The sequence below is a fragment of the Mustelus asterias genome, chromosome 26 (genome assembly GCF_964213995.1).
Source record: "Mustelus asterias chromosome 26, sMusAst1.hap1.1, whole genome shotgun sequence".
Taxonomy (NCBI): Eukaryota; Metazoa; Chordata; class Chondrichthyes; order Carcharhiniformes; family Triakidae; genus Mustelus; species Mustelus asterias.
The window spans coordinates 43,232,517-43,258,175 of record NC_135826.1 but is presented as its reverse complement, the minus strand read 5'-3'; the positions used below and the strand labels follow the sequence as shown (position 1 = coordinate 43,258,175).

Here is a 25,659-nt window from a genome sequence, read left to right as displayed (position 1 = left end):
GGTGCAGACTCGATGGGCCGAATGGCCTCCTTCTGCACTGTAGGGTTTCTATGATTTCTATGATTCTATGATAACCATGGTTGATTGTTAGAATCCCTACAGAGCAGAAGGAGACCATTCAGCTCATCGAGTCTGCACTGACCACAGTCCCATCCAGGCCTTATTCCTGTTACTAATCCCCCTGACACTGGGGTCAATTTAGCATAGCCAATCAACCTAACCCACACATCTTTGAACTGTGGGAGGAAACCAGAGCACCCGGAGGAAACCCACGCAAACACAGGGAGAAGGTGTAAACTCTACACAGACAGTGACCCAAGCCAGGAATTGAACCTAGGTCCCTAGCACTGTGAGGTAGCACTGCTAACCACTGTGCCACCGTGCGAACCATGTGGTCCTTTAGGAAAGGGAATTTGCAATCCTTGCCTGGTCTGGTCTACATGTGACTCTGGATCCACAGTTGACTGTTAAAAAAAGAATGCCCCTTCATGGACAATCAGGGATGAACAATAAATGCTAGCCCACATCCTATAAAATAATTTAAAAAATGGTGGGACATCACCACAGTGAGGCATCTTATTTTGATAAAGTCATCTTATATGACTTAACCATATTTACATACAGAGGAAGACACAAAGATAGTATTGAATAACACTAGTGAAACGCAGAGGAACTAAGACCAATTTTGGAAAGGATGAAACAGGAGATATTCTGAAATCACGAGATGACACCAGAGTTATTTTAGTTGTGTCAACCATGGCTTAGTTGGTATCACTTTTTCCTGTGAGTCAGAATGTTGTGGGCTTAAGTCCCACTCCAGGGACTCGAACACAAAATGATACACTGACACACCCAGTGCCGAACTGAGGGAGTGCTGCACTATCTTTTGGATGAGATATTCAACTGTCTGCCCTCTCAGGTGGGTGTGAAACATTCCATGGCACTAGTTTGAAGAAGAGCAGGGGAGTTATCCCTGGTGTCCCGCCTGATATTCAACCAACATCAACACAAAACAACTAGCCATTATGACTTTTCTGTTTGTGGGAGCTTGCTGTGCACAAATTCACTTCTGTGTTTCTCACGTTACACGAGTGACGACGCTTCACAAACGCATTTAATTGACTGTAAAGTGTTTTTCTTTAAATGGCCTGAGGTCATGAAAGGTTCTATCTAAAAGCAAGTTTTTCAATTTAAAAGCTTGGAGGGAGGAAAGGCTGGAAGGAGTGAGGCGTTCCACAATTTTGAGAACCTGGGGAGAAATTTTACTCCACAGAATTAGGCCCAGAATGTCTTTGAACTATCTGAAAATTCCACATGCCCAGTGGCACGGGGTGGCATGGTGGCACAGTGGTTAGCACTGCCTGCTCACTGTACCAGGGACCTGGGTCCGATTCCCGGTTTGGGTCATTGTCTGTGTGGAGTTTACACAATTCTCCCCATGTCTGCGTGAGTTTCCTCCGGGTGCTCCGGTTTCCTCCCACAGTCCAAAGATGTTCAGGTTAGGTGCATTGACCATGCTAAATTCTCCCTGTGTACCCGAACAGGCGCTGGAGTGTGGTGAGCAGGGGGTTTTCACAGTAACTTCATTACAGTGTGAATGTAAGCCTACTGGTGACACTAATAAATAAAGAAACATGCCCTGCTTCTTTCCCTATGATTTAGATTAGATACTACAATGAGTCTTGACTTCAACAAAATGACAATGCAGAAGTTGGGGAGGTGGAGAGTGTCAAATGTTTATGCTACAGAAGATATGAGAGAAGTGGAGTTTTCAGTGAATTGTTTGTGAAACTGTACACACTTTTTGAGTCTGGCTTGAGGCACTGGGAGAAATCTCTGCTCTTTAAATAGTGTCAGGAGGATGTTCAGCATCGACCAGAACTGGGATATATATCTTGGTTTCCCGACAACTATTTCTGTACTGCAGGCTATCAGCTCCAGCTCTGATTACAGGTTAGGAACCACAACCTTCATCCCTTTAATTCATAATATTTCTCAGCATAAGGTGCATGTTTTATATATATATTTGTAAAAAATATATAGATCTGTTATCAGAAGTGCTAAAACAGGAGCTAAAATGGAGTTGAGAGAATGCAATGAAGCAAGGGAGCGTCTCCAAAATGCAACCACTCACAACACACACACACACACACATTTCAGGATGAAGGTGGGGTCGGAAAATTAAAGAAGACGTGGGCGCGTCGTTTGTGGATCCTCCCCACTATTAAAAATATACAGTGAGAAGTGGCGATGGGCCACTCTCTCTCTTCTTTTTCTTTTCGTTTCATCAGCTGTTTTGGGTTTATTTGGACCTGGTCTCTATAAGCTGGAGTCAGTGACAGTATTGGGATTTGCCCCCTTTTTTTAATATTAGATTCATTTATATAAATGCGCCACAACGCAAAGTCCGCCTGATGCCCAAACAGGGAGAGAGAGAGAGGGGGGGGGGAGGGCGGAGAATGAAAATAATCCTCGCTGTAATAATAAGAATATATATTTAAAGTACATTTATGGATATAATAACAATTGCAGAGGCTCAGACCCAGAAAGTGCTCCAGTTTCATTGCCCCCCTGACAGGCGGGAGTGTGTGACAAGCGCGCCGGCCAATGGGGAGAGGCGGTGAGAAGGCGGCCAATCAGGCGGCGAGGGGGAATTGATACAGGAAGCCCGGCGACCAATGGGAGCAGGCGTCTGCTAATGATGGAACGCGGGCGGGCCAATGGGAGCGGGGCCGCCGTGAAACTGAAGGAACTTTTTTGTAACAAACACATCAGCTGGAGGCTCACGTGGGGCCGCGGCATTGATCAGTGACAGAGGCAGCGCCTGCCTGAGTGACTGATAGAGAGGGGAAGAAAGGAGTCTCTCTCTTCACCCCACTTCCAATAAACCCAAAGCACCAGCTCAAGTGCGGCTCAGAGAGAGAGAGAGAAAGAGGGGGGCAGTGTAATGAGGCCGGCCACTTGGCACTCCAGTCATTGACAGGGGCTGTCACAGCTCCTGGGGATCTTCGGTACACTTGAGAGCATTTTTGTCCTCTTGACTTGCCTTTTCCTCTCGCTCCCTCCACTCTCTCTCTCTCTCTCTGTGTTACTGATTTAGCCTCTACATTCTCTGCGCCAAAATTGCGTTTTAAAAAAACCCCTAAAGGAGGATAAGGCGGTGCATTTGACAAAGCAACAGTTTTTTTTAATATAAATCTCCAACAATCGTGTCCAGTTTTGAACCATCTCGGGCTGGATTTCCCTCGTGTGTTGAAGTTTAAATCAGAAATCGCCAGAGGAGTGGATTTTTTGGGAGATCGGTTCCAGTATCAGGTGAGTGGCATCTTCGTAACCGCAGGGAGATATCTCTGCGGTGGATGTGTATTAAACAAGCAATTTGATTAGATTAAATGTGTAAGAAGTCATTAGGATGTATTACAGGACAAATACATATGGACCAACTCAGATTTACCTCGGGGCAGTCCAGGTTCAGAACTGTATAGATTGAGATTTAATTGTTGGAGTTGTTATTTGGGTGGGATATTGAAACGGGAGCATGTCCATATAGAAAATGCAGGTGAGCACTAACTCTCGCTGTTAAAAGAGCAAGGAGTTCTGGAGTCCTGGCCAACATTTCTCCCGCACCCAAAGGCACAGATTAAAGGGTCAATACTATTTGTCGATCTCGCTGTGTACTCGATGGATGTTTTTCCCTACGTAACAACAGTCCCAGTATCCCAGTGATAGATGGGATGTGAAGTGCTCTGAGACACTTTGCAGCCATGTGGCAAACACCATTAAATGTTTTTGTTTTTTAAAAAAAAGCACAAAAGAATGAGACAGCTAACAACCCCGTTTCAAAATACGGAACTGCGCTTTATTTCAAAAGATCTGCAGGTGGCATTTTCAAAGGAAAATCAGTTGAGCGAGTCCGATATTGAAAGTGAAAAGTTGCACCGTACAAGTTTGCAGTTGATGGGGGGGCTATTCGGCCTATCTTGTCTGTTTTAGGTCTGTGCTGCAGCAGTCCAAAACAATCCCAATGGTTTCTTTCTCTCTCCATAACCCTACAGGCCTATGGCAATGAAACAGAGAGGTTATATATGATTTTGTACTCATCTATGAATGCATTTAGTACATTTATTTATATATATATATGTTATATCTGAAGGTGGTGTTTATCATCTTCATGGATTTTTTGCTCACTTAACAGTTATTTAATGCTCTGATTAAATAACATTTTGTCTAATTTCACCAATAACTTGCATTTATGTAGCATCTTTACTATAGTAAAATGTCTTGAGCCTTTTCACAGGAATGCTTAAAACACAATTTGGCAATGAGATATTAGGGACAGGTGACCACAGGCTTGGTCAAAGAGGTAGGTTTGAAAGTTTATTTATTAGTGTCACAAGTAGCTTTACATTAACACTGCAATTCAGTTGTTGTGAAAATCCCCTAGTCGCCACTCTGGCGCTTGTTTGAGTACACTGAGGGAGAATTTAGTATGGCCAATCCACCGAACCAGCACGTCTTTCGGATTGTGGGAGGAAACCCATGCAGACACGGAGAGAACATGCAAACTCCACACAGACAGTGACCCAAGCCGGGAATCAAACCCAGATCCCTGGTGTTGTGAGGCAGAAATGCTAACCACTGTGCCACCATGCCACTTTAAGAAGTGGCTTAAAGAGGGAGACAGAGAGGTTTAGGGAAGGAATTCCAGAGCTTAGGTCCCGGCAGCTGAAGGAACGGCTGCCACTGGTGGAGCAGTTAAAATCAGGGATGCAAAAGGGACCAGCATTCTAAGAGTGTAGCGATCTCGAGAGGGTTGGGAGGAGGTTAGAGATCGGAAGGGGTGAGACCATGAAGGAATTTGAACACGAGGATGATAGTATTAGGAATTAGGCATTGGCAGGCTGGGAGCCCATGTAGGTCAGACTAGACAGGTGATGGGTGAAAAGGACTTGATGTGAGTTAAATCACAGGCAACCAAATTTTGGATGTGCTCTTGTGTTTATTGTCAGTTGAAGTGACATTGCCTGAATATGTTGTGTTCTTTGATGTTGCCTGACTATGATGGCCTGCGAAGGCTTTCTTTAAGTTAAATATTGAAAGCTGGCTTGTGATGTTGGTGTGAACGCAATTTGTCTTGTGGTGAACAGAGCTTCCCAGTATTGAGTTCATTGATTTCAGAGAACCGGTTACAATGGGCTTTTAATTCTTTGGACTGTGGAGGTGTGAATTCAGCAAGATTCTTTTTCCATTTTGCTGGCGTGACTCCTGTCTGAAATCATAGAATCCCTATAGTGCAGAAGGAGGCCATTCAGCCCATCAAGTCTGCACCGACCACAATCCCACCCAGGTCCTATTCCCACAACCCCTCATATTTACCCTGCTAATCCCCCTGACACTTGGGTTAATTTAGTATTAGAGGTGATACTGAGTGCAGTCTCACACAGTCGAATAACTTATCGGCACCGACTTCCTATCCTCAGCTATGAAGAAAGGCTATTTGGTCTCGGGTGTCGGAGAATGCCCGTAGTCTGTGGCAGAGTGTGCCCCAAGCACGAGCAAGCACTTTCACCAAATTTTGAAAAATAGATTATCGCTGCAAATTTCCTCCCAGTGTTCTACCAATCAGCTGGTGTAATTTTGGCAGAAGATTTACGAAATTTCTGTTTACACTTATAGAACAAAGAAAATTACAGCACAGGAACAGGCCCTTTGGCCCTCCAAATCCTGCACCGACTGAACTAAAACCCCCTACCCTTCCGGGGACCATAACCCTCTATTCCCATCCTATTCATGTATTTGTCAAGACGCCCCTTAAAAGTCACTATTGTATCCGCTTCCACTGCCTCCCCCGGCAGCAAGTTCCAGGCACCCACCACCCTCTGTGTAAAAAAAAAACTTGCCTCATACATCTAGGGTTTTCACCGAACCCACAGCGGCCAATCACAATAACGTCAAAGAATTTCGAGACACAAGTTCTGCTCTTGATAGGTACTCCACGAAGCCAATTATTAACTGCAGCTTCTATATTAATACATGAGGGGTTTTCTGGGCACTGAAAATTATCATCAAGATGCTTGGAGACTGGAATTTCTCCCAAAATGTGATCTTTCAGACTGGAATATTGTGTACAGTTCTGGGTGCCACAAATGAACACATCACAGAGAGGGCGGAAGAGGTTCCAGGGATGAGAAACTTCAGTTATGAGCATGAATTGGAGAAGTTGGGAGTGTTCCCCTTGGAGAGCAAAAAACTAAAGGGAGATATGATGGAGGTGTTCGAAATCATAGAATCCCTACAGAGCAGGAGGAGGCCATTCGGCCCATTGAGTCTGCACTGACAACAATCCCACCCAGGCCCTATCGCCATAACCCCATGCATTTACCCTAGCTAGTCCCCCTGACACTAAGGGGCAATTTAGCATGGCGAATCAACCTAACTCGCATATCTGTGTGGGAGGAGACCGGAGCACCCGGAGGAAACCCGCGCAGACACGGGGAGAAACTCCACACTGTCAACAAAGGCCAGAGTTGAGCCAGGACCCCTGGTGCTGTCAGGCAGTAGTACTAACCACTGCGCCACTGTGCTGCCCCATCATGAAGGGGCTGGGCAGAGTAGATAGGGAGAAACTATTCCCACTTGTAAAAGGATTGGGAATGAGAGGGCCCAGATTGAAGGTGATTTTCAAAAAAAGCAAATGTGATGAGAGGAAAATCTTTTTCACACGGCGAGTGGTTGGGGTCTGGAATGCACTGCCTGGAAATGTGCCGGAGGCAGGTGCAATCGAGGCATTCAAGAGGGCATTAGATGATTATTTGAACAGAAACAATGTGCAGGGATATGGGGAAAAAGGCAGGGGAATGACATTAAGTCATGGTGCTCGTTTGGAGGCCCGGTACAGACACGATGATGTCCTTTTCCGTGCAGTAATAATTCTGTGCGAAGGAACTAACTGCTGAGAGAGTGCACAACAGAAACTCCAGCCTGCGAAAAGCTCCAGAAATCTGAGCATGTAAGCCAGGATGACACCCCTGTACGAATGGCTAAACTGAGGCCCTCTCTGCCCTCACAGCTCCATGTAAAAGATCCCATGACACTATTTCAAACATCAGGGTGTCCTGGGTAACATTTATCCCTCAATCAACATCACAGATTACCTTGTTATTCATTCTATTGCTGCTTCTACGACATTGCTGTACGCAAATTGGCTGCGGTGTTTCCCCCGATTCACTAGTAAATAGATTATAAAAGAACTTCATTGCAGGGCGCGTTGGGATATCCTGAGGTCAAGAAAGGCTCCATATAAATGTTAGCCTTTCTTTTTCCTGTAATTACAAAGGCAAAAGTTGTTGACAAATCCTAAAAAAAATAGGTGAAATAAAAGGGGAAATGCAGCCATGAAATGCTGGAATAGAACCATAAAAAAATAGAAATTTACAGCTGATCATTCAGCATCTGGAAGAGAGAGAATGGTTAAATGTCAATTATCTTCCTGTGGAAGACTCTGCCTGTTAAACAATCAGCTGCCCTTTCCTGTTCACAGCATAAGTCAACTGGCAGCCCGTTATAATCATAGGATCACTACAGTGCACAAGGAGGCTATTCAGCCCATCGAGTCTGCACCAAGCCTTTGACAGAGTGTCTCACCCAGGCCCTCTCCCGCCCTTTCCCCGTAGCCCCATGCATTTACCATGGCCAATCCCCTTAACCTACACATCTTGGGACACTAAGGGACAATTTACCATGGCCAATCCACCTAACCTGCACATTTTTGGAGTGTGGGAGGAAACCGGAGCACCCGGAGGAAACCCAGGTAGACACGGGAAGAACGTGCAAGCTCTACACAGACAGTGACTTGAGGCTGGAATCGAACCCAGTCCCCTGGCACTCTGAGGCAACTGTGCTAACCACTGTGCCACCGTGCCACCAGCTCTTGAACTCTTCCCCCCCCAAGATTCGCCTGTACCAGTGCAATGCTTTCACAAGCAGATTTCACGGATAGGATGACAAATGGGTGCCACAGTCAAGAGCTGGTATTCGTTGCACACTATGTGGGGGTGGCATGGCATGGGCGGGCAAACGCTGTTCACTGTGCATCATTATCCAAACACAGCCACATTGTTGTGATGAGGGGGTATTGAAGGTGTAACATGGCTGCCACCAACCCACCTACTTCGCCACAGCGGAGACCGGCAGTGCGTGGTGATGCCAATCCAAAGGTATCCTGGGTTTTATTAGTTGTGACAAAGAGTACAAAAGGAAGGATGGTATTCCAAAGCTTTGGTAATGACCGGTTCGGCCTGAGCTGGCATATTGCCCCTGATTCTGAGCATCATGGAAAGTGTGGCAAGGCCTTGACGAAGTTGGAGGGAAGATTTGCTTAGGTTGTGTGGAGAGACTGAGGAAGACCGGATTGTTCTCCTCTGAGCCGACAGGACATTTGATAAAAGTGCTCAAAATCAGGAGGGATTTTGAGAGAGCGAATAACAAGGAAAGGTTTTGATTGGCGGGCAAGTCGATAACTGGAGGACACAAGAGTTAAAATAATTGGTAAAAGAAGAAGAGGAGAGCTGAGAATTTTTTTTTTGTTGAATGCAGCAAGCCGTTATGATCTGAAAAGATTGTGAAAGGAGCTTCGGCAGTAACTTTCAAAAGGGAATTGGATTTACAGTTGAAAAGGAATAATAAATACATGGCTATGGGGAAAGAGCAGGTGAATGGGACTAATTGGATAGCTTTATCAAGGGAGTGGAGTGGACACAATGGGCTGAATAGCCGCCTTTGCTGTAAGATTCTGAGCGTTGATGATCTGATTCGGTGAACAAGATCAGGCAAGCGTGCGTTACCCGTGGGCGTTTCTGATCAGGGCAGGAGAATATAGAAGTAAAAACAGAGAAAGAAACACAATGCAATTACTTCTAAATTTGTTAGCACAAATTTTTTTTAAAAACAGGTCTTTTTAGAAAAAAAAGTGTCCTATTAACGGTTCCCATTCAAACAGATGAGAACACGGGACCTAATCCTCAAAGACCGGACTGCAAGATTGCAGATCGTTTGCCTGAAAAATAGCAGAAAACAATCCCAAGCGCAAAATCTAGGCTGTCACTCCCAGTGCAATACCCAGGCAGTGTCAGAGGTGCGGTCTTTTTCAGATTATTTGATTTGATGTATTATTGTCGCATGTATTAGTACACAGTGAAAAGTATTGTTTCTTGCGCGCTATGCAGACAAAGCATACCGTACGTTGAGAAGGAGAGAGTGGAGAATGTAGTGTTACGGTCATAGCTAAGCTGTAGAGAAAGATCATATTAAACCCAATGCTTTCTCTGACCTCTTGGTTTGACATAATACAATCCTAAGGCGTTCTTTGGATAGAAGCATGGGAGTTTCCCCAAGTGTTCTGGCCAATATCTACCCTTCCACCACCATCATTAAAACAGGTTATCTGGACATTTATCTCATTATCTCTCTCCCACACCATAAACTGGCTGCTGCATTTCTGACATGACAGCAAAGATTAATTTTTTAAAGCACCTCGTTGGATGTAAAGGTCTCCAGGTTGTGAAAGGCATTATATAAGTGCAAATACTTTTTATTTAAACACTGGCTGTGAAGTTCCTTGGGGTATCCTTTAAGTGCAATGAGGAGGTTGTTTTCTTAAATGCCGGATTTCCCTTTGATCCCCTCATGCTCGATGTTGAAAGGTGAAGAGGAATCTCCCAAAGTGGCTCGAGACTGGCAACAAACTAAGTTTGGGGCTGTTTGTGATTGAATGCCTTTGATCAGTGGCACCTTTGACATCTTTTGATTTGGATGTTGTCAAGTTTAAGCATCTCAGTCAGTGAAGGAAGCGGAACATTGTTGAATTGCTGATGAAGCCTGGGAAGATATTGTCCTGAGCATAGATCAGAAAATCAATAGGAATCCTTCAAGACCACTTTCAAACCCAGAATAGGCGCACTCGGCTTCTGCTGTGGTACGAAACCACATGTACCAGGCCTGGAGTATGCTGAAGCAGTCAGTCGGGTCATTCAATCTGGTGCCCCGGCTGACCTTTCCTCCGGGTGTAAAAGATTCCATGGCTCTGTCTCTGGGAAAAGCAGGAGAGATCTTGAGTGCCCCGGCCAAAATTTATCCCTCTGCCAATCCTGCCTTTAAAAAAATATATATCTGGCCATTTACCACGCTGCTGTTTGTGGGACCTTGCTCTGTACAGATTGGCTTCTTTATTTCCTACATTACTTTGTTTGAGAAAGTACTTCATTGGCTGTGTGCTTCCTTGGGATGTCCTGAGGTTGTAAAAGGTGTCATACAAATGCAAGTTTGCATTCACTCTGATTGCGACTCGAATCCATACATAGGATCCGTACAGTGTCGAAGGAGGCCATTCGATCCATCGAATCTGCACCGACTCCCCGAAGGCCCACCCTACCATCATATCCCCGTAACCCTGCACATTTTAAAAGTTTAAGTTTATTTATTAGTGTCACAAGTAAACTTACATTAACACTGCAATGAAGTTACTGTGAAAATCCCCTAGTCGCCACACTCCAGCACCTGTTCGGGTACACTGAGGGAGAATTTAGCAGTGCACCTAACCAGCACGTTTTTTCGACTGTGGGAGGAAACCGGAGCACCTGGAGGAAACGCGTGCAAACACGGGGAGAACGTGCAGACTCCGCACAGACAGCGACCCAAGCCGGGAATTGAATCCGGGCCCCTGGCGCTGTGAGGCAGCAGTACTAACCACTGTGCCACCATGTCACACGGGGAGAACATGCAAACTCCACATAGGCAGTCAAGGCTGATGTCGTACCAGGGTACTGTGCCACTGTGCTAGCCCAACCAGGTAGGCTTTCATTATTTTTGCTATTAGAGAACAGGAGGATGACATTCATTTACCATGATGTTGCCTGGTATGGAGGGCATTAGCTATGAGGAGAGGTTGGAGAAACTTGATTTGTTCTCACTAGAATGATGGAGATTGAGGGGTGACCTGATAGAAGTCTACAAGATTATAAGGGGCATGGACAGAGCGGATAGTCAGAAGCTTTTTCCCAAGGTGGAAGAGTCAATTATTAGGGGCATAGGTTTAAGGTGCGAGGGGCAAGGTTTAAAGGAGATGTATGAGGCAGGTTTTTACACAGAGGGTGATGGGCGCCTGGAACTCGCCGCCGGGGGAGGTAGTGGAAGCAGATACGATAGTGACTTTTAAAGGGCATCTTGACAAACACATGAATAGGATGGGAATAGAGGGATACAGTCCACAGAAGGGTAGGGATTTTAGTTCAGACGGGCAGCATGGTCGGTGCAGGCTTGGAGGGCTGAAGGGCCTGTTTATGTGCTGTAATTTTCTTTGTTCTTTGTTCTATTCCTTTAAGTTTCTTCTATCATCCAATTAGATGATGATTGCCTCAACATTTAGATTTCTCCCAGAGCAGGAAAGAGGTGAAATGTCAGCCAAGGGCCCATGTTCCTTATCGTGTGGATTGCCCATGCTACATGTGGGGTTACGGAGATTGGGGGGGGGGGGGGGGGGGGCTCCTTCTGCGCTGTAGGGATTCTGTGGAAACCGTCAAACACTTAGGAGCCAGAACGGGTATGAGCATAGAGCTTTTTTTTATGCTCCAATGTTATGATCTGAAATTGGATAAATACTTGAAGGGGAAAAACTGCAGGGCTATGGGGGAAGAGCAGGGCACAGAACTAATTGGAAAGCCCTTTCAAAGAGCCCGCACTGGCAAGATGGGCCAAATGGCCTCCTTCCGTGTTCTCCCTTTGAAAATAAATCTTTACTATCAACTCTAAACTTGACAAGATGAGCTTTTGATGAAAAGTGGTCTCTCGATCGCTTTTAGATGGTGAGGAAGGTTTTGTGAAGCACAGACCTGGTTCCAGTGACCTGTTTGTGCTGTAATTTCTGTTTCATTTCCATTTCTGTCTGTATGGTATCTTCTCCACTTGGAGATCCCGGTAGATCAAGAAGGCTGGTCTTTACTGAGAATTTATTCTGTGTTCAAGCGAAACAGACCGTATGTTTTGTCAAAGCAGAATGAAATTTCAATCTGTAACTGGTGCCGGTCTAATCGAGAGCGAATGATAAATGGTGGGAGCCAAACTGAAAAGATTTTAAACTAAGTGGTGCCAAAGTGTGGAACGTATTTAAATTTCTTTTTAAAATGTTCTCACTTGGGGTTCAGCATCAAACACTCCTAGGACAGGTACAGCATGGGGTTAGATACAGAGTAAAGCTCCCTCTACACTGCCCCCCATCAAACACACCCAGAACAGGTACAGCACGGGGTTAGATACAGAGTAAAGCTCCCTCGACACTGTCCCCATCAAACACACCCAGAACAGGTACAGCACGGGGTTAGATACAGAGTAAAGCTCCCTCTACACTGTCCCCCATCAAACACTCTCAGGACAGGTACAGCATGGGGTTAGATACAGAGTAAAGCTCCCTCTACACTGTCCCCACCAAACACTCCCATGTCAAGTGTGTCTCTGGTACACTTGTAACCTCCAACACCTGATAGCATCTGTAGTCACGTTGTGGTTTTCGGAAAGCTTTGTACAGATGGGTTGCACCCAGTGGGACCTGGGCTGCAACTGCATAAACCCATTTGACAAAAGATCATTGTAGTGAGCAGTTATGTTTTTGCTGTCACTCTGTGCTCAAACCAAATACAGGCTGCGGAGGTGAAGGAACAGATCTGAGTGACCGCACCATACCAACTGCTGGAGCCAACCCTGAGCTTGCTGCTGGTTGGTCAAGATTGGCCAAGAAGGCACTTTGATTCCTCCATCTTTAGAAGCCCTTCGCCATTTCATTGTGACTTTAGAGTCCATCGTGTGGTGAGTTGGATTTGATCGAATCTGGAATCAACAGGATAATTTCTTTGTGCTTTGTCAAGAATGCGAATAATGAGTCAGATTGAAAGTGCTTTTAGTTGTCAGCTATCACATCTTTAAAAAGGAGCTGTCATTTCCCCCCAGCTCTGAACTGCCCAACACGCAGAATTAGAAAATATTTCAATGAATTTAAAAATAACCTCCAACAGTGAAATATCCTAAACATATTTCAATAGCTTGGAGTGGGGGGTGAAGAGAATTCACCAAGCTTCACAGGATGAAAGGGAGGCTTGGCTACATTAAGTATAAAACCATGGGTCAATGTGCTATACACAGGGTATATATGTCTACCTGAGACATGTTGGACCTGACCTGTTGCACATTGAATGGCTAAAATTGCCCCGAGAGTTTTAGGGTTGTTAATCTAATGGCCCTTTGAACAACCTTTTAAAACAAGATTCTCAGGATATAGGCTTTATAGGTATTTATTGTCCTTCCCTCGTTGTCTTGACTGCGTCCTTGCTAAGCTACACCTGAGAACAGTTAGACGTCAATTGCATAGGGTATGGGATTGGGATTACATTCAGGCCCAGACTAATGAAACAAAACATATAGGCCCAGACTGGATAGGGACATCCTGTTTCCTTCTGTATATGTTTGTGAGCTGGTTGCGTTCTTATGGATTTCGTAGCTTTGTAGTTACGTTTACTAGCTTTTCATCTTTTTTACTGAATTCAAAATATCTCAAATGTCCTGTTTTGATTTGGAGTCATATTCTCAGGATAGTTAAAGCAGTCTCGGGATTACCAGCCCAGTAACATACCCACTGCACTAAAAGCTGGTAGGTGGTCTATTCGAGGACTTCAAGATTTCAGCTGGAATTCTCCGGCCGGTGGGACTCTCTGGTCCTGCTGCAGGTTTCCTGGTGGGATGGGGTGGTTTCAATGGGAAATCCCATTGACAGCTGCGGGACCAGAGGACCTGACCACCAGCAACCGACACACCGCCTCCCCCCGAACGAGAAAATTGCTGAGGGGAGGCCAGAGTATCTGGGAAGATATTTCCACTTGTTGGGGAGATTAAAACTAGCATCCGTAAATATAAGATCATCATTAATAAATCCAATGAGGTATTTGGGAGAAACGTCTTCATCCAGAGAGTGGTTAGAATCTGGAATTTGTTCCCGCAGGAAGTGGTTGAAGCAAATACGTCTACAAGATTATGAGGGGCATGGACAGAGTGGATAGTCGGAAGTCTTTTCCCGGGACGGAAGAGTCAATTACTAGGGGGCATAGGTTTAAGGTGGAAGGGGCAAGGTTTAAAGGAGATGTACGAGGCAAGTTTTTTACACACCGGGTGGTGAGTGCCTGGAACTCCCTCCCCCGGCAGCTAGTGGAAGCAGATACGATAGTGACTTCTAAGGGGCGTCTTGATAAATACATGAATAGGATAGGAATAGAGGGATATGGTCCCCGGAAGGGTAAGGGGTTTTAGTTCAGATGGGCAGCATGGTCGGTGCAGGCTTGGAGGGCCGAAGGGCCTGTTCCTGTGCTGTAATTTTCTTTGTTATTTGTTCTAGATAGTATTAATGCATTGAAGGAGAAGCTGGATAAAGATGAGGGGGGAAGCTGTATAGGGTGCACTGGTAGGGTAAGATACAGAGGATGGGGAAACTCATGAGGACCATTGATACCAGCCTGGGCCAGTTGAGCCGAATGGCCTGTTTCTGAAACGCACTCTGTACTTTCGCCTTGTGGTGCTGACATTAACACTGGGATGGAAGGGTGCGGAGGAGTAGCAATGGGATCCTCTAACCCAGCTGAGTTCGAAGTCTGTGTGTGGGGGGGTGGGGGAGATGCAGGGGGGGTGCGGGACCAGAAAGCAACTGCGCTTTCTAAATAAAACTCTGTCTGACTGACATTGGAGGCCGCAAATTATAGGTTGTGCTGGTGCTTTAGTCTGACATCAGAACGTGAAAATTACAAGGTTTGTATTTTTAAATACAATTAAGTGTGCTGTGTGTGTGCGTATAAATATACACGCTATAGCAGCTTACTGCAGAGCCTCTGTGATAGCAGACAGATAGACAGACATGATTAGAGCGCAAATATATTCTGGCAATTCCAAGAATTGTAATTGCTATTTTTAAAGACAAGGTTTGCAGCTGAGTTTGGGGACGGGGGTGGCACACTTGTCATGGCTTCTGTCTTCTGTTGCCCCCTTTAGCTCCCTTTCTCCATGCCCCCCCCTCCCTCCCACTGATGATACTAACTTTTGTCACGAGAGAATTCCTATATTCCTTCACCAAAGTGACTGTTCCTCGTGTGCACCGTTCATCGTCTCTGCTGACTCTTCAAAAGAGTTATCCCGTTAGTACCACTGTCTTCTGCTCTCTCCCCATAATTCAGCAATTTTTCTTCCTTTTCAAATATTGATTCAATTTCCTTTGCTATTGATCCAGTGGTTTCCAGTCACTGCATTCCGGTTCGCTACGTGAAACAATTTCTCCTGATGATGGTTCCTTTGCCAATTACCTTAAACCTGGACAGTAAACATGGGCAGGCCCTTCAACTATGTTGGGCATCGCAACCGAGCTTGATCCAGCCCTTACCAGAAATATAGACACACGTGCAGACTCAGGGCACTCGATAGTATCAGGAACACCACACCTGGGTGGTTTCTTCTCCCTCTCTCAATGAAGTCAGTTGTGGGGAGGTGATGGCCTAGTAGTATTATCGCTAGACTATTAATCCAGAAACTCAACTCATGTTCTGGGGACCCGAGTTCGAATCCCACCACGGCAGCTAGTGGAATTTAAATTCAATAAAAAATATCTGGAATTAAGAATCTACTGATGACCATGAAACCATTGTCAGAAAAACCCATCTGGTTCACTAATGCCCTTTAGGGAAGGAAATCTGCCATCCTTACCTGGTCTGGCCTACTCCACAGCCACAGCAATGTGGTTGACTCTCAACTGCCCTCGAAGGGCAACTAAGGAGGGGCAATAAATGCTGGTCAGCCAGCGACGCCCATATCCCAGTGACCGCCAGGCCATGGTCAACTCTGGGATCCCTCTTGGTTTCTTTGACTCAATGATGTAGCAAGGTCTTCAATTACTCATTGAGCCGGAGGGCAGAGATCTGCCAGGGTTTTTTTTTGTGGTTGTACTTGTGCTGTGAGACTTTCTAAATTACCTCGGAGGACAGTTAAGAATCAACTTACATTGGTGTGGTTGGAGTCACCCATAAGGCGAGGACATCCTTCTCTAGTCTAGAGGAAATCATGGTACAGTGGTTAGCACTGCTGCCTCACAGCGCCAGGGACCTGGGTTCGATTCTCAGTTGGGCCACTGTCTTTGTGGAGTCTGCATGTTCTCCCCGTGTCTGCGTGGGTTTCCTCCGGGTGCTCCGGTTTCCTCCCACAGTCTGAAAGACGTGCTGGTTAGGTACATTGACCTGAACAGGCGCCGGAGTGTGGCAACTAGGGTAATTTCACTGTCACTTCATTGTAGTGTTACTGTAAGCCTTACTTGTGACTAATAAATAAACTTTAACTCTAACATCAGTAAATCAGTTGGATTTTTATGCTGGCAACTTTTACTGCCACCCTTTAATTCCCCCAAATTTTTATGATCTGAATTAATCTCATTTCAAAATTGTCCTGGAATGGGATTTGAAATCACATCCTCCTGGAATATCACTGAGGCGTCTGGATTGTGAGACAGGTAACGTGACCACTCCACTCAATGTCAACATGCAGCATTCCTGGGTCAGGCCCAACACATGTCAATGGAAAGTGGAGCTCCCTCTAACTTGCCTCGAAAGGGCTGAATTTCTAGCTCCTGTGATTTGGGGTGGAGTCCTATTGTGCATGGCTGGCTTGCAGGAGTGGAGGATGCGGGGAGTTATGGGTTGGGGGGGATGGAGAATCATTCCCAAGTGACCTTTCCTTGCACAGTATGGACTTCAGACCCTCATTTGCCCCTGACGGTGGGATTCTGGTGCCCACAGGGGAAAATCCACGCAAAGTGCCTCACCCAACACCAGAATCATGCCTCCTACTGGACCAATGCAATAGTTATTTTCCTTTCCAATGAGTAAGATTGTCAAATTAGGATTACAGCAGTATTGTGGTTGTGTTATGGGATTAGTAATTCACCATATGTACTAGGGCATGAGTTCAAATCCCACCAGGATTAAATTTAGACAGACTTTGGGTACCAACAAGCTGGTTTCAGTAAAAACAGCCATTGACTAAAAAGCCGACTGGTCCATTTATATTGTTTAGGGAACTAATCCCAGGCCTGTATATGAGTGCAGTTCAATATCAATGTAACTGACCCATACTGCCCTCTGACATGACCTAGCTTTCCCCTTGGGTTATCAAACCATTGCCAGCAAAAAAGCCCACCAATATCTTCCCAAGGCAATGAGAAATGGAATGGGTGAAAGGGAAGATGGTGGTGTAGCGGTAGTCCAGAGGCCCAGACTAATACCCTGGGGTCAGGGGTTCAAATCTCACCACAATAGTTTTCAGATGAGAGTTTAGACCAAGGTCCTTGTCTAACTTCTCGCCTGGTCATGAGATCTCCCAAGGCCAATAGTTCGAAGAAGAAGAGGGGAGTTTTCCCCAGTGTCCTACACCCAAAACAGATGGTTGGATCATTTATTTCATTGCTGTTTGAGGGATCTTGCTGTGCACAAATTGATTGCTCTGTTTCTTGCCTTGCAACAGTGACTGAACTTCAGAATTACTTCATTGGCTGTAAAACACTTTGGGATGTTCTGAGATTGTGAAAGGTGCTATATCAACGCAAGTCTTTCTCTCTTGGCTCAGGTGGATATTAAAGATCCTGTGGCACTATCCCAAGGAGAGCAGGGGACATTTTCCTGTTTCCTGAAGTTACAGCAACACTTACATTTACAAAGCACCTTTTATGACCTCCGGATGTATGCACCAAAGTACACTACAGCCAGGAAAGTATGTTTTGAAGTGTAGCCACTGGTAATGCAGGAAATGTGCACAGCAAAAGGTTCTGCAAACAACAATATACAATTTTTTGAATTCGCTCATTGGATGTGGGTGTTACTGATTGGGCCAGCATTTATTGCCCATCCCTAATTGCCCTTGAACTGAGTAGCTTGCTTGGCTATTTCAGAGGGCATTTAAGAGTCAACCACATTGCTGTGGATCTGGGGTCATGTGTAGGCCAGACCAGGTAAGGACGGCAGATTTCCTTCCCTAAAGGACATTAGTGAACCAGATGGGTTTTTACAACAATCGTTATTGGTAGACTTTAATTCTGGGTTTTTATTGAAGTCAAATTTTTGCTGTGGTGGGATTTGAACCCAGGACCCCCGAACATTACCCTGGTCTCTGGATTACAAGTCCAGTGACAATTCCATTGCACCATTGCCTCCACATTAATGACTTTGTGATGTTGTTTGAGGGATAAATATTGGCCAGGGCACCAAGGATAACTCCCTTGCTCTAAATACATACACACAAACATACGAATTAGGAGCAGCAGTAAGCCCATTCTGCCCCTTGAGCATGTTCCACCTCTGTTTCCTCTCTGAGGAAAAGAATTTAGTGCCTTGAGATCTTTTACCAGATCAGACAGGATCTCAGATTAGTATCTGATCTGAAAGGCAGCTCCTGTGACAGCTCTGTACTCCATCAGTACTGGACTGGAGTGTCAGTCTAGATTTTCATCCTCAAGTCTCTGAAGTGGCATTTGAATGGACAGCCTTCTGAATCAGAGGCAAGAATGCGACTCACTGAGACGCCGTGGACATGTAGGGTGATCTGTCACCCCTGAGAGGGTACGGGATTCTCATGGTGTAAAAGGGGTTCCTGATAATTCCTCATATATGAACACTTCTGACCAGTTTGCTCCTGCCTTGGCCAACATTCCTCCCTCATCATCATGAAGGGTAAATCTGGAGAAACTGGTTTCAGTAGACGAAGGGTTGGTTGCCAGAGAATCCAGATTTAAGGTGATTGGTGTGAGAACCGCAGGTGACACAAGGAAACGTTTGGCCCTTGGGAAAGAGCGGATGCAGTGGGATTACTCTTTCAAAGAGACAGTACAGGTATGGTGGGCTGAATAGCCTCCTTCTGTGCTGTATCTGAATTGGTCTTCCATTCCCATCGTTGCTTGTGGGATCCTCCTGTGCACAAAATGGCATCCTCCAAGAAGACCGTTATTACACATCAGAGTTATTGATTGTCTTTGCGATGTCTCTGACAGATGTGATAAATAAGATGGTCTATAAATACGAGTTTTTGAGCTTATTAACGGCGACTCTTGTAAAGGTTACCTGTCGTCGTAAAGAAATAAAGATTTGTGTTTGCAGGTGTAGGAATGTGGTTTTGTGTGACCATTTAACATGTGCAGCAAGCAATAGTCACTTTGTGGGGCTCTGGCACTGCAGATGGGATTTAAAAAAAATGTTTTCTCAGGAATTGTACATTACTGGCAATTATTTCCCATCCTTTGTCAGCCTGGATATAACTGGGTGGCTTGCTTGACCCTTACAGAGGACAGTTAAGAGTCAATGAGCTAGTTTGATGAGATAATGTAACAATGAAAGTGAGTCAGAGTTCATTTGTCATCCTTTACAATGGTTATTTCTGTTGACATGGCGATGTTTCCAGAATTCTGGAAAGTTGTTTTGCAAATAACGCTGAACAGAGTCGTATATATTGGTTGAAACACATTGAGATACTTGGGGAAGGGAATTTGACTCATCTTGTTGCTGAATATAATGTATGTTTTGGACTTCGGATAAGGCGATACAAGGGTTGAAACTTCCCTCTGCAGAATGGCTTTGCGTTTCCGTGTGTGATCTCTCCATTTAGGGGAAAATCTGGTTTCCCTTTCAACAGCATTTTTTCCAAATTAATTTTACGGGATGTGGGCGTCGCTGGCTAGGTCAGCATTTAGAAATGATGTGGAAATGCTGGCGTTAGACTGGGGTGGGCACAGTAAGAAGCCTCACAACACCAGGTTAAAGTCCAACGGGTTTATTTGGAATCACGAGCTTTCGGAGTGCTGCTCCTTCATCAGGTGAGTGCATTAATGGTGTTGGATTTCTGCACGAGGTTGCAATGGGTCCTTACCCACACAGTCGATCATGTTGTACATGAAGGACCTTTGTGTACAACATGATCGACTGTGCGGGTAAGGACCCATTGCAACCTCGTGCAGAAATCCAACATCATTAATGCACTCACCTGATGCAGGAGCAGCGGTCCGAAAGCTCATAATTCCAAATAAACCTGTTGGACTTTAACCTGGTGTTGTGAGACTTCTTACAGCATATAGAAACATAGAAAATAGAAGTAGGAGGAGGCCATTCGAGCCTGCTCCGCCATTCATTTTGATCATGGCTGATCATATTCAATATCCAGATCCCCCCCTTCTCCCTCCATATCCCTTGACCCCTTTAGCCCCCAAGAGCCAAATCTAATTCCTCCTTGAAATCACACGACGTTTTGGCCTCAACTACTTTCTGTGGTAGTGAATTCCACACATTCACCAACCTCTGGGTGAAGAAATTCCTCCTCACCTCTGTCTCAAAAGGTTTACCCCTTATCCTCAAATTATAACCCGTGGTTTGGGACTCCTCCACCTCCCCTAGTTGTCCTGTGGGTCTGTGGGTAGCACTGTTGCTTCTTCAGCCCGAAGGTTCCACTTCAGAAACCTGAGCCCATGTTCCAGATGGAAATCTCAGTGTAGGAGTGCTGCCCTGTCAGAGGTGCTAGCTTTTAGCTAAGATTCTAACTGAGGCCCTGACTATCTTCACATGTAAAAGACCCAACAGTACTGTAATAAGTCATCTGAGGCAGAAGCTCCTTCACCAAAATCCCTTTATTTACAACTCTAAAAGCAGTACATAGAGTGCTATCAGTCAGCAGGCTACCTTCAGAAGTGCCAGAGGAACTGACACTCCTGGTTAAATACAAGGAAAAGACCCCCTGATTGGTCCATCAATTGACCCCTTAATCAGGGATGTCTTTTGTTGTCCAACCAAATAAACAAAATCAAATTAACTTAGGGACAACTGGAAAGGGCGGCTCCCGAAAAGGAGGGGAACTGCCCGAAACAAAAAACAAAGTGGAAAGGAAGCTTAAAACGTCAAATTAAAATGTGATTTAAGGGGTCAGTAATACTTCCCAGCCCCTGCGGTGCCCAGCGGGCACAGAAGGCATCAACTGTGCCCTCGGACACCGCATGTTTCCTTTCCAGGGACACCCGGCCGCGAATGTAACACCTTAATCGGGGAGTTCATATTCCAATACGCCAACCTCAATGGCCTGATTGAAGTCATTATAGGTACCATTCGAAGAAGAGCAGGGGAGTTACCGCCGGAGCCAAAATTTATCCCACAGTCGAAGCTCACTGTGAAAGCAGATGACCTGGTCGCTCTGGCACTGTACAGATTGACTGCCGCATTTCCTCCATTTCAAATTACTTAAATGGCTGTTGAGGCCTTTGGGATGTCCTAAGGTTGCTATAGAAATGCAAGTTCTTGCTCTCTTGGTCAAGGTGAATGGTCCAACAGCCAAGGAAGGGAGGGGCAGGGTAACTAAATAGACAAAAGGTTTCCTGTTGTCTATGTCCAGTCTTACTGTTACCGCTGGTGTGAGTTCCAGTGAGGGAGTCAAATTTTATTTTTGTGGCAAATGGCACTTGGTTTTATTCATTGTGTGTGTGCGCTTTATGAGGACGAGGTGGGAGGGTACAGTTGGGGAGGGGATGCGTTTGGGAAGGGGATTAGGGACAGAGTTTCTGTCTTTGTGTCATAAGCCAGGTGTTCGCTGGGCTTCACGCTTGACCCTCACAGACCAGCTCTTTAGCCTTTGACCCTTAGAGGCCATTTTAACTTCCTATTGCAATACTATAAATAGAGCCTGGACCTATCCTGTTTCCTGTTTGTCACAAATTTTGTTTCCATTCTACTGATAATTGCTGCAGATTGTCCAGTGCTGCTTTTGCTCACTTGGGGGTGGGCAATTTTTTTTCAGCTGTGCTCAACAAAGCAGACCCTGCCTGTGAGAATCTCACTCAGTCCGGAGGAATCATTCCATAAGCGGCCTCCCCAAGGCTGAAGCAGATGGCCCAATTGGCATCAATATCTTCACTTGCTTCTCCTCGTGATCCCAATTCTTTCTTCTCCTTCAGGCCCACAGCATGAGAACTCTGCGTTCCTTCAACTCAGGTCTCTTGTCCACGTCCCCAATTTCTGTCCTCCCGTACCCCCGCCCCACCATTGGGGCAGCACGGAGGCACAGTGGTTAGCACTGCTGCCTCAGAACGCCAGGGACCTGGATTCAATTCCGGCCTCGGGTGACTGTGGGGAGTTTGAATGCTCTCCCCGTGTCTGCGTGGGTTTCTTCTGGATGTTCCTGTTTCCTCCCAAAGACGTGCGGGTTGGATTGATTGGCCATGCTAAATTGTCCCTTAGTGTCAGGGGGATTAGGATTGCAAATATGTGAGGTTACGGGGATGGGATCTGGGTGGGATTGTGGTCGGTGCAGACTTGATGGGCCAAATGGCCGCCTCCTGCACTGTAGATTCTATGATGATTCCTCAGCTGTCTCGGGCCTAAGCGCTGGGATTCTCTCCCTAAACCTCTCTGCCTCTCTCTATCTATCTTTCTCTCTCTCTCTCTTGCTCCTCAGAACCTACTATTTCAGGAGCAAGTCTAATTTCTCTCCCACGCTGTGTGTTGTTGCCTGTATGTGTCTCTCTCTCACTGCATGTGTCTCTGTCTCTTTGTCTGTCTGGCTTGAGTGTGGGTGGATTCTTTAAATCAGTGTTAACCCATTCCCCAGCCTGTGCTTGGCTGGATGAGCAGGTACTGCACATTACGCTAAATTGCAAGAATGCCTTTGAGACTATTTTTAGAACTGAGTTGTCCAGAACGCATTTAGTTCCAAGTTAAATATAGCTCTGTGCCAGTAGAGTGGGCGGTGGGGGTGGGGCAGGGTCAGGAAAGGAGGCCGTGAGTACCTCGTCTTTAGATGCCTGAAATTCGAGCTGCTTTATGACGTTGCTTGTTCCTTGGATCCTTGCCAGGGTGAAAAGGAAAGCGGTGCCCATTGCTTAGTACTGTCAGTCCAAGTGTTGGTAGCTGTTAGCCCCTTTATAAATAGCCCACTTCCTCTGGCAGGGGGTAGCTGATGTTTTGGGGTGGGGGCGGGGGACGAGGGCAGTGGAAGATTGGGGATTGGTGGTAGTGCAGAGGGGTGGGGTGCTGGAACAAACTGAATTCCATTTTGCTGGTGAAAATCTGTTGGAAGGCTCAATTAACACACTCCGTTCCTGCGCCCACCCAGAGCACAGCAGCAGTGCAGTGGTTATCTGACTGGAGTAGTCAAAAGATTCCTGAACTAATAATCCTGAGGGCGTGATTTCGAATCCCACCACGGCAGGTTTGTGAATTCTGAATTCAGTTTCTGAAATCCTTGGCATTGAATAATAAAGTGAGTTTGAGGCTGCTGTGTGTCTTACAAACATACCCAAAAAAACCCAACTGGTCACTCATGGAAGTCAAAGAAGGAAACTGCCTGTCTGGCCTGGACCCCTATGTGACTCCAGGCACACGCCCATGAGGCTGAGTCTTTACTGGCCCACTTAGGGCAACACAGTGGTTACCACTGCTGCCTCACAGCACCAGGGACCCGGGTTCAAATCTAGTCTAGGGTGACTGTGGGTGTGGAGTTTGCACATTCTCCCCATGCCTGCGAGGGTTTCCTCCCACTCCAAAGATTTGCAGTTTAGGTGGATTGGCCATGGTAAATTGTCACTTAGTGTCCCAAAATATGTAGGTTAGCAGGATAAATGCGTGGGGTTATGGGGATAGAGCCTGGCTAGGATATTCTGTTGGAGAGCTGATGCAGACTTGATGGGCTGAATAGTCTCCCTCTGCAATGTAGGGAATTCCATGATTCTCCGAAGCCAGCCCTTTATTGGTGAGGAGGGATGGTCAATAAATTCAATTTTGCCATTGATTCCCACACCTCGAGAATGAGTAATAATTTTAAAAAGGTGCAAAATGACTTGTTGATTTTTCAAAAATTCAAACATCCTTTGAGGAGTAGATTTCTAAGCTTGGCCTGCTGTAGTTTGCAATGGGAATCTGAGCATGCGACAAATCATGATCTTTCTGCCATGGGGAGTAGTGGATGGATGTTGTTCTTGAAGTGCTGACGCACAGTCTGTAACAAAGGCAATCTGCAGGGTGTGCCAATCTGGGAAGGGGGGTGCTATGCCATTTTAGTTATTTTTGAGCTGCCTGCCTACTGGGCCTGTGCTTCAGCTATAAGCCATGGACAGACAATGTCACATTGTGCAAATGTCTTATAGTCACTTCTCAGCCTTCACTTTACAATGTCCATCCTGATGTTCAGATACCCTCTTGCGTCAGTCTGCATTTGTGTGAGCTACACTGCCCCTTTCACCACCTCAGACACCCCATGTGATTATTCACTGGAGTCCTCTCCCTTCTGTTCTGGACAATCGTGATCCCCTAACCAAAATCAGGGAGCTTGCTGTGTGCCAATTGGCTGCGGGTTTCTTTCATTCCGACAGTAGCTACCCTTCAAAAATACTTAATTGGATCTAAAGTGCTTTGAGACATCAAGCGCTATGGGTGGCACAGTGGTTAGCACTGCTGCCTCACAGTGCCAGGGACCCAGGTCCAATTCCGGCCTCGGATGACTGTGTGGAGTTTGCACGTTCTCCCCGTGTCTGTGTGGGTTTCCTTCGGGTTTCCTCCCACACTCAAAAGATGTGCGGGTTCGGTGGATTGGCCATGCTAAATTGCCCCTTCGTGTCAGGGGAACTAGCTAGGGTAAATACATGAGGTTATGGAGATGGGGCCTGGGTGAGATTGTTGTCGGTGCAGATACGATGGGCCGAATGGCTTCCTCTTGTACAGTAAGAAGTCTCACAACACCAGGTTAAAAGTCCAACAGGTTTATTTGGTAGCGCTGCTCCGAAAGCTCGTGGCTTTTGCTACCAAATAAACCTGTTGGACTTTAACCTGGTGTTGTGAGACTTCTTACTGTTTTTATCCCAGTCCAACGCCGGCACCTCCACATCATTCCTCCTGTATTGCAGGGATTCTACGATTGTATTCTATGATTCTATCCTGAGGTCGCAAAAGGCGCTTTGGGAATGCAAGTCTGCCGTGAGACGGTGGCATAGTGATAATGTCACTGGATTAGTATTCCAGAAGCCCGGTCTAATGCTTTGGGAACATGGGGTCAAATCCTACGACGGCAGTGGGCGGGCGGAATCTGAATTCAGTTAATAAATCTGGAACGCAAAACTAGTCTCAGTAATGAAGACCACAAAACCATTGTCAATTGTTGTGAAAACCCATCTCATTCATTAATGTCCCTTTTAGGGAAGGAAATCTGCTGTCCTTACCCGGTCTGGCCTACACGTGACTCCAGGGCCACTGCACTTGAGAAATGGTCGAGCAGATCACTCAACTCGAGGGCAATTAGGGATGGGCAGCAAAAGCTGACCTTGCCAACAACACCAAATCCCATAAAGGAATAAAGAAAAAATAATAATTCTTTTCTCATGTAGAGGGCAGTGATAGCAGGAGGAAGGTGGCTCATGGGACACATTGAAGGAGTTAAAGTCCTATCAAGGTTCCAGAAGTATTGCTCAGGCTTTGACAACTTCCCATCCCTGAGAAATGAAGGGTTTGTTGTCTTTTGTTTATCCGTATTGAAATGGAAACTTGTAGCAGGGCCAATTATGGATTCTGCCTTTGTTTG

The 25,659-nt window shown here is 45.9% G+C and overlaps 1 protein-coding gene across 4 annotated transcripts in view; it reads left to right on the top strand.

Annotated features, from left to right (window-relative positions):
* Positions 1-2,803: 2,803 nt before the first annotated feature.
* The window catches only part of mef2b (myocyte enhancer factor 2b), a 161,917-nt gene continuing 139,061 nt past the window's right edge, over positions 2,804-25,659 (top strand). The window contains exons 1-2 of one of the 4 annotated variants that reach the window (XM_078198626.1): positions 2,804-3,315; positions 12,691-12,855. The gene's annotated coding sequence lies outside the window, so the exon portion shown is untranslated. Of the gene's footprint in view, positions 3,316-12,690; positions 12,856-17,781; positions 17,836-23,242; positions 23,299-25,659 lie in introns of those variants that run through there. The other 3 variants (XM_078198625.1, XM_078198629.1, XM_078198627.1) reach the window with 3 other exon arrangements.